General features: G+C 36.4%; 1 long non-coding RNA gene across 2 annotated transcripts; it reads right to left on the reverse strand.

Annotated features, from left to right (window-relative positions):
• LOC110012575 lies at positions 271-8,800 on the reverse strand. Of its 2 annotated transcripts, XR_002287785.1 has the most exons (4): positions 8,517-8,800; positions 7,624-8,026; positions 960-1,299; positions 271-837 (listed from the first exon to the last, which is right to left on the reverse strand). It is a non-coding gene; the product is annotated as an uncharacterized LOC110012575 (long non-coding RNA). The 2 variants fall into 2 exon arrangements; XR_002287784.1 differs by lacking the exons at positions 271-837; positions 960-1,299 and having other exon boundaries at positions 7,502-8,026.

The following is a 9,731-nucleotide window of genomic DNA, read 5'->3' on the forward strand; positions in this document are numbered from 1 at the left end:
TAATTATTCGAATGATGTAGAAAAGTATTACATACAAAATATTAAGTGGTTAAAATGAAATATATTTGTATTTAAAAATCAAATACAAACCTTTAACATGTAAATCAACCCTCCAATGCATCCTTCATTTTTTATAATTTTGAAGATCCACATAATCCAGTATTAACTAATTAAAATTTATAACTACATATTGCAATGGTTTGGAAAATATATTTTGGATTAATACAAAGTAGTGTTCAAGTAAACTACGACAATCAGTTCACATCAGTCATTGAATGATAAAAGACGCACAAAATCATGTTTCCGTTAACTTTGTAATTAACATATGACAACATGTGACTGGTTCATATATTCTACAACAATACCACTATTACTTAAGGACCGTCACATCGCCGTGGTGGAATTCCTTGTGGTCGCCGTGAGCGTGCTATACTGTCTCCCTCACTATGCGAATGGCCTCCACAGTCGGATTGCACGCCAAAGCGACGAATATAATCTGTCCATGATCTAATCCCGCCAACTCCAGAACCCATGTCCAGACTTCGACGTGGCACTCATGAAATATTGCTCGCCAATCGTGGGCCACCATCCCCACAAGCTACCTGTTCCACTACATCCCAACTAGCAATATGAGTATGCGTTTGGTTCGTTGCTGCAGTGGATCCCGAGATGATAATGGGGGCATCTTCACCACCTCTCACAAAACTACGCGGTGCATTACTACTCTGGCTATGCCCCCCATCACTATGCACCTCTGTTGGACCAAGCGGCAGTCTAATTGGGCCCCATATCTCGAGCATGCTGGGGTAATGAGGCTCTGGGTACTGGTAGTATCGTCTAACCAATGGGTAGATATACAATAGGTTCATATTAACAACCAATCATTGAAAATAAATATTAATTTGAAAATGGCAGTTGTTAGGTTGCAATGATTGAATTAAAGCGATAGCATGTCATACCCATGTCGTACGTGGTCGTAGCTCGTCAGAAAAATCCATACAAAATATTTCAACGTCATAATAAATCCCTGGTATCTGAGTGATTTCGTGGAACTGACGAAAATGCTCCTTCAATTCTAAAATTTCTGACGGACCTGATCTCGTGTGTAATGCTACCCAAAATGCCATCTTAATGCACGAACCCACTGAGAAATGTGTGCCTCCGCACGATGATCGTCTCTCATGGGGACCAGGGTGTTGTTGTTAACGATTATCCACATTAAGCGCTGCTCAACATTTAATGTCCAATGCTCCTCCTGTGGAAAGCCAGCCTGCTCCAAGTATTTGCGATATGCCATGCCTGAAAAAAATAGATACTCATACCATTGTGAAAAATAATGTTAACAAGAATAATTATGTAAGAAATGTCGTTGGTTTGGTTTATGTTCAGGTTTGCAACATCTAATCTTAGAGTATAAAATATAAAACATGTATACACCGAGCTGATACCATAATTAAATTCTTATGAACATCTAAATTATATGTTGAACACATTTAAAGGTAGTACACTGGGCTGAATGTAACGACCCTAACCAATTTTGACTCATAATCATCATTTGGTACTTGTTACACGCTAGTCAAAAGTTGCACATTAACATTACATCCGGATGTAATTACTTTATGTTTATCAATGCCTATGTTGGATTATAAGATGCCCACATCTGCATTGTTATGTTACAACAGAATATGCGTTGTGCTTCTAATTAGGTCACGGTAAGATGTCCTCTATGGTAAAATGCATCTATATCAGGAGGAATTTCATCTTCTGGTTCGTTGAAAATGATGTCATCATCACTGAACCTACAGATGAAGTTGTGAAGTGTACAACAAGCGATAACTAAATCCACTTGGTGCTGAAGAAGGTAGCTCGGTATCCCCCACTGCAATATTGGAAACAGCTTCTTCAGTACTACAAAGCAATGCTCAATTACATTTCGCAAACGAGAATGGGCATGGTTAAATAGGTCCTGTGAGGTTCGGTATCGGCGACCATGACCCCTATACTCGTCTAGGTGGTATCTAGTACCTCGGTAAGGCGCAAGAAAATATTGGTAGTTTGTAAATCCAGCATCCACTAGATAATACTTGCGTGCAGTACTTCATAAATCAACATCAGAATTGATAATATAAGAATTGTTAGTCCTCCTTTAATGGTGTATAATGGAATCATGTTAACTAGTTTACTCACCATTTGGAGAAAAGGAAAATTTGGGTCCTGTGATATAGCATGGTTCAAGACATGGGCATCAGCCACACTCCCTTCCCACCCAGCATACACATACGTAAAATTCATATCGAAGTCACAGATAGCCAAAATGTTATGTGCTAGTCGCCCTTTACGAGACCGATATCAATTCTAATCTATCTGCGGGACCCATGCAGGCACCAAAGTATTGTCCATCGCTCCGACACAATCCTATGGTTTGTTGAAAGAAATGTTAAAGTATGAATGGAGATTAGTTATATGGATGAATTGCCAAGTAAAGCGTCAACAATGCAAGGCGGACTCTAGTAGACCCATGATGATACAACTTGTACCTTAAAGTATGGGTAGAAATCTGGATTGCTAGCCACCCTTGGATGAGTGTCTATAAAATTGGGGCGAGTGATTAGTTCGGGTGCCATAGCGCACAATGCGGAAAGCACCCGGTGGAATCTACGGTGAATAGTCTCATGTGAGTGTTGGAATCGCTCCATATTATCACGTGGTCGTTTATGCATGCCGACCGTCTGCATGAAGAGTGCAACCTCCTCAATGGAGCTAACTCTCGAGGTCTGACCATGAGGCAACAATCCCCTAGAAGTTAACGCATCAACTAATGCTTAGAAGCATGCTTTTGTCATGCAAATATTGTCGTAAAACCTGCCAGTGTATGGGGTTGTCATTATCTCGACTACCTATCCTTCGTCTTGCAGCGCACTAGTGTTACGAGGTACAGTCTCTCTAAACAACTTCGGGCATATCAAATCTTTGAATGCATAAAACTCTTCAGGGACAATAGATTCGTTGCTGCCTGGAGTCCCGGGTGTCTCCGGGCTGTCAATGGAGGAATTTGTGTACTCAACAGCTCTATCACTCGCACTCGCCATGGTTCTGCAATTGAAATTTTAAAAAATAACGACAATATGGGATCTCGAGTTTAGATAATAAGCATCAACAATCATAATAAACTGACGAATAATTTAAAGTAACAGAGTAGGGATGTTCAGCCCCATAGCAATTGCGACAACACACCAATTAAGGACAATATGGTCGTCCGAGATGACAACACACCAATTAAACACAAATACCTATTTAACCCATGGTCGTCCGAGATGACAAGCATGAGTTACTTTCCCAATGAGTACAACCAAAATAATTTGTTCTCATCATCTAAACGGAGGAAGATCGTTCGAGTGCTATGACTATCAAAACGCTCTAATGCTATGGTGAAGATTATGTCAGGCAGATCCTTAAACTTTGTCAACTCATCTACGCAAAGCTCGATAGTCTCCGTAGCTTTCTAGCTGGTTCTGTCAATCTTTCCCTGCAGTGACTCTTGCAACTTGTCCAGTGTCTCACACTTCTTGTTGTCCAATTCGCTCATCTCGCGCCTTGTTGGGCGCTTGCTACTAGATGGTGATGTAAAGCTTTGTGCCCCCGCAGTAGAAAAGTATTCACCAGGTGTCGGCATCGACTGGGTGTCGGAAAATGTTGTATCTTCATAGTCTTCCCGCGAACGGCGACTGCCTGAATTCTCACCTATCATATGATGATCGTCCCCGATACATACGGTCTGGGCTGCTCGGGTTGGTTGTGCGGAGAATCGTGCAATGCCGCCCGTTGCGGTGTTCCTTGCGAATACTTGGGTGCACAGGTCAAAGTGTGGTATCCCATGTTCAATTATTTTTTTATACTTGGAATTTTCCTACATTAGGCAGTTAGTAGGAAATTTATGTACGTCGCAAACGTGGAATGTTTCTTTACTAGAGGTCAAACAAGATGTTAGGTGTGGTACGCATTATATGTAAATTTAAGATAGAAAAAGTTAATGCCCGACAGAGCTCCTCCAAATGTCCAAACTCATCTATAACAGTGTTCCGATCATAGTCCCACCCCCACCCATATCCCCTGTTCACAAGGTCATTCAACAGGCGCCATGCACGACGCATCCTGTTCAGCTTACCCTTGAGTTGTTCTGAGGTAAACACATAACTTGGGTTGAATGCCGAATTCATCCCATCGGTTATACGAGCCCAGACAGAGGGTGAAAAAGTTGATGACTGCAGGCGGTGGCTTACAAACTCTTCGTGCATAAATTCGATGAAAATTCGTTCCATATATTGGATCCAATGAATTTTCTCTGCGAGACATATGCGAAGAACCTATGTCGTCCGACCGATGCATCTTTGCAACGAGACAAAAAAATTTTATATTTTTTTAATTTTAAACAATTTTTAGGTTGTAGAGTCATATTAATTCAAATTTATTATCTATTCATGATATCAAAATTTGTTTTATATGCTTATTTTTTTAAAATTCAATCATGATAACTCTATGTAAACAGTTTTAATATTTAATAAGAAAATAGAAAATAACACTTAACAATTTTACTAGGCAAAATATATTAATATGAATCTTGAGTTGATCTCACAAAATATGCTTTACTTAAATAATTGATCATATTTTGATAAAAAATCATCCTTCAGACATTGATTTCTAGCAATTCATTGAAAGAAGGTACCTATCCATTTTATAAATGTTTAAAACATCATATAAGATAACGTTAAGTATATGATATATATATTCTTTTTAAAAGAAGTCCTTATAAGCTAAAAAAGATATGCGATAATATTTTCTTATATCATTTTACACAAACAATTTAAGAATTTAGTTTCATAATAAATTTTCATTTATTATAAACTTTAAAAAATAATTTATAAGAATTTTTAAATATAATTAGTCACAAAACTCTAAATTTACTGGCTATGGAAAGTTAAATTGTTCAATTACCATTTAACAATTGATTTCATATATAAAATGAGTAGGTTAATGAGTGTCAGTAATTCATTAGCAAATAAGACTGAGCATGCCTTTTGTACTTTTACTAAAAGAGATTGTCCCCTGCACGTGGGCCGGCCTTGTTCTCTACATTTCCGATCCTCCAAGTAAAATAAATAAAATTTACTTACTTTTCTCCTTAACAAAAAAAAAATTCAAAAAGGAAAAACCCAATTACTAGATACATGTGTATATTATTTTTCAAAAATTGGTCTATTTAAAAATTATAAATTAAGAATTTATAAAAAAACCATACAGGATGGATGAAAAAAATTAAAAAATTAAAAAATAAATAATTCACTTAGTTCATAAAAAAAAATTATAACAAAATAAAAAATAAAGAAATTTTAATTCTTAGTATATAAAGACATTTTATTCATTCCACCACAACAAATGGATGTGCTTCTAACAATGGCCAACGAATTATGTTAGTTGTTAAACGTATGTTAAAATTAGAGGATTATTGGTAATTTTTCAAATAAAAAGATAAAATTTGTAATCATGTCAAGTCTAAGACATCTTATAATGTCCTACACTATAATAACATATCCCTTACAATGTCCTACACTATAATACTCCTCAAAAACAATACCCATAAAGGCAAACTACAAAAACATGTTTCTAAATATTATCTTTCAGAACAAGCAAGGCTGACACTAACCTCTTCATTATCATATGGAATTAATGTCTAAGGACAAAATCAATCATTCAGACAAACAAACAACAAAGGCAATAACTTGAAGGCAGTGAATAACAAGTTGACCAATTATCTTCTCTTGTTATTCCTAAATATAAACACGCAGGATAGGTTCCAAAGCTGAATGCCTTTAGCTCTATGACAGGATATTTTTAAGAGGAACTAATAATTATTTTTCATCTGATATTTGAGATAAAGAAAATCAAATAATTTTTTATTTCTAAGGTGTAAACAAGTATTTAGGGAGGATACCCAATATAGTTGAGAATAAAAGACAACAAAAACCCCCTTCCCCAAAACAAACACAGAAATGTAGACATATATGCCAGTCCAATATGCACGTACATGTGTGCCCATCCATTTTAGAGAGATACAGCTGTATCTGAAAAATATCCTAGGCTGGCACATGACAAATTCCAATAACTAATGAAACCAGTATATCAGTATGAAGAAAAGCACTACTTATGAAATTCTGGAAAATAGAAAAACCAGAGGCATATCTCAAATAACACAAATGAGGGATAAAAAAAAACAAAAACAAAAGGTAAGTCAGCCCCTGTACACCTGTAATAATAAACAAACAACAAATATTTATGCCGGATTAAGCAATGTGCCCGCATCACAACAATCCACCTAATTCCCATCTCTATAGATTATTATTGATCCTTTATGAATTGTTCGTCTGATATTGCAATGTGAAAAATGGTCCAATCGACAGCCCAAGAAAACTCAAATGTGGATAGGTTGAAGAACTAATAACGGGTTTTTCATTATATGTCATGTGCTAACCTCTAGTCCATACTACTATCTTTCAATGGCAGGAAACCAACAAAACAAGAAATTTATAAGCCGACCAAAATAAAACATGATTCAGAATGGATGACCAAAAGAAAACAAGATTCAAGTATTTCAAAAACTAGTTCAATCACGGCTTCTATAACAGTCCCAAGAATACAGTTCAAGTAATGAAACTACAAAAATGTTGACTTTATAATAATAGAACCTAAATCAAGGAGGCCAAATGAGGTATCGAAACTGTATAAAGGACGTCGAAAGGAAGTCACAAAAAGCAATCAATTTACAAGAGACCACCAAAAGAGACATTGGCTACACATATGTATGAATTAACCCAACATAAACAAAATCCACAAACCATTTGAAGGAAAAATGACATCATATTTACAACAAAAGCATGCTATATCAATTCTAAAACATAAACTCCTCTCCAACTTAGACTAAGCCTAACCAAATTGCAGACTAAGCCATATCGTAGAAGCAAATTACATCTCAATATTATATACCCGATTGAATCCATACACAGACAACAAAGATCCACAAAGCAAAAGTTCATATACATACCTTAATCACAAAAAGTAGTAATGGACAATGTTATATGGATGACAAAACTTCACCAACAACGAAAATCTCCAACGAAATAAGCTTGTAAACAACTACGACGCAATGCTTTACTCCAAGCAAAGTAACCAAATTGACTACTCGTACAATGTTTGCGAATGAGAAGAAAGAGTGAAAGTGCAAAATTCATCTAAAGTTACATAAATATATAGAGGAAGGAGAATACTCTCCACCATTATTGTTTGACGGGCGAAATAGTGAAATATTTTGAAAGTATCGAATCATTCATAAATGTACACGAGCACTGTTGTAGTCACAACATCTGACAGTATGGTAAAAACTAACAAAAAAAAAGCTGATAATATGTCGGTAAAAAGTCACAAACGAACCAAAAGCGCACATGCTCAGTTGCAGCAATAATATTGGTGATACAATTGATTCAATAATTCAATTGAAGGCATTTCAATAAATTACAAAAAAAAAAAAATTAAAATTGAATCCACTCAAAAATACATAGAAAATCAGCCAACCTTTGTGAAATCACCATCAACTGCGAAGAATTGTGGCGGTGAAATGATCGGCGTTTCGGTGAAGAAACTCAATCTCGTCGTACAGTTGTCGAAACTCGATGGGTGAGGGTCCGTTGGCCTCGACGGACGATGGGCAGACGAATGGTGGTGGTTCGCCGGCATAAGGCGTTCAAACGGTGGCAAATTGACGTTTGAATGTAGAAGGTGGTTAAATATACTACAAATTGGAAAGATGGATGAAAATTGAATCAAAACATACCGAAATGTTCGCCTTGAGGAGGGGAATTGACGGGTATACATCTCGGCCAGTGGGTCATCAGAACGGCGACGATGGCGGTGAAATCAGAGGTGGAGAGAAGACGTTCTTTTGCCATAGAATGAAGACGTTCTTTTGCCGTACGTTCTATAATTTAGTTGCAGAAATTAGAGTGGGCCATAGTTTGCAAAATAAAGTAAAACACTTTAAAACATGTTAGAAAACTGCAAGATAATATGATCCAAACATGCAAAAGTTAAGATGGGCCAAAAACAAAAACAAACATAGTGAATAGTTTCTAAAAATATGCAGAAAATAAAAATCTAAAATTCTGATAAATGATGATGAAAGAATGGCCCAGTTGTTCGAGTGTGATCGGTCGGCAGTGCCTGGATAGTAGCGCGTGTGCGCACAGGCATGAAAATTATGGATTGACTCAGGAATATAACGAAAGCATAAAAAGCACGGACATTAAAAATCAATTAAATCCAAATCAAGGTGTATACCTTCTATATTCCTATGCATTTGGTGTGTTAAAATGAGAGATAAAAGTAGCATAGATAATGCATATGGCTTATGGACTACAAAACGAAAAGGAACATAGATATATTATTATATATTATTATGAAACCATTACCTCTTTCGTTTTCTGTAACCGGCTACATGGGTCGTCCTGATCTTGTTCATGGAAGATCCAAATATAGAATCCATCTAAAGCACTACGCACCACATCGGGAAGAGATCTACATCCTCTTGCAAGAAAGTATGAGATCTAGGAAGACAAATAGAAAAAAACTATTGATCAGTGTGTTTGATTTACTCCTGGTCTTGACTTGATTCAAAGTTAAGAAGAACCAAGAGGAAGAGAAGGGATTTTCGGCTAGCTTGAGAGAGAGAGAGAGAGAGAATTGTCCCACATATAATCCGTCCAATCATTTATATTCTCGGAGAATTAATTTAATCAAACTAAATTAATTTACTTCTTCTGGAATAAAGTCCTAATCAATTCCATCACTTTTGCATTGGTTTGTACATGACTCTTTAAGTTCACCTTCAGGTAGACTTGAACTTACATGCAATATAATTGATGATTAAATTCAATTTTAATTAATTATTTCTTATGAACCTTTAATAAAAAATGCTCATTATCATGGGTAGTCATCTAGCAATGGTCCATGAGACTAGTCTTTAGGTGAATGCTGGCATAGATATTTAGACTTTCGAGTTTCATACAGGTACGATCCTTCCATCAATCGTCTCTGAGCCTTAGTGTAGGGCATGAAATTGCGCATATATTTTCATTCTTGAATAGGCAAACTATGCTTCATACTCGATATGTGTTTACTATATTGATCGACCTAGGGAACCATTCCTTTTGACAATCTCTTTGGCCAAAGATTTGTAAAGAGTCTAAAGTATCTCAAAGTGTGTAGAAGACATTCTATCAAATACTGACAATGAACAAATTCTCTCTTGGAATCTACAATCGTCAATATATATTCTAAGTGCACTTGACAAGGCTTATACTAACCATAACAAAGACACGATCAACTCTTACCAAATCCAAGATAAAACCTTCATATGTATGCGGCTGACATGATTCCTCAAGTTCGAGGATCAATCCCAACTATTGGAGTTAGGAATTTCAGTCATATAGTCCAAGCCTCCAAGGTTTCTATATGCGATTTTCGCAAGTCAGTTCATCTACTAAAATTGTGTAGACGGCCTATTTCTATTATTAATGAAACATGACACTTATCCAATGAGTACAAGTCTTTCTAAAACACTTAATGTCCTATCTGAGGTCCTGGACTTGGAACGTTTCAAACCGATCCCTAAGGGTTGGTTCTAT

This window comes from Sesamum indicum, linkage group LG9, assembly GCF_000512975.1.
Source record: "Sesamum indicum cultivar Zhongzhi No. 13 linkage group LG9, S_indicum_v1.0, whole genome shotgun sequence".
Taxonomy (NCBI): Eukaryota; Viridiplantae; Streptophyta; class Magnoliopsida; order Lamiales; family Pedaliaceae; genus Sesamum; species Sesamum indicum.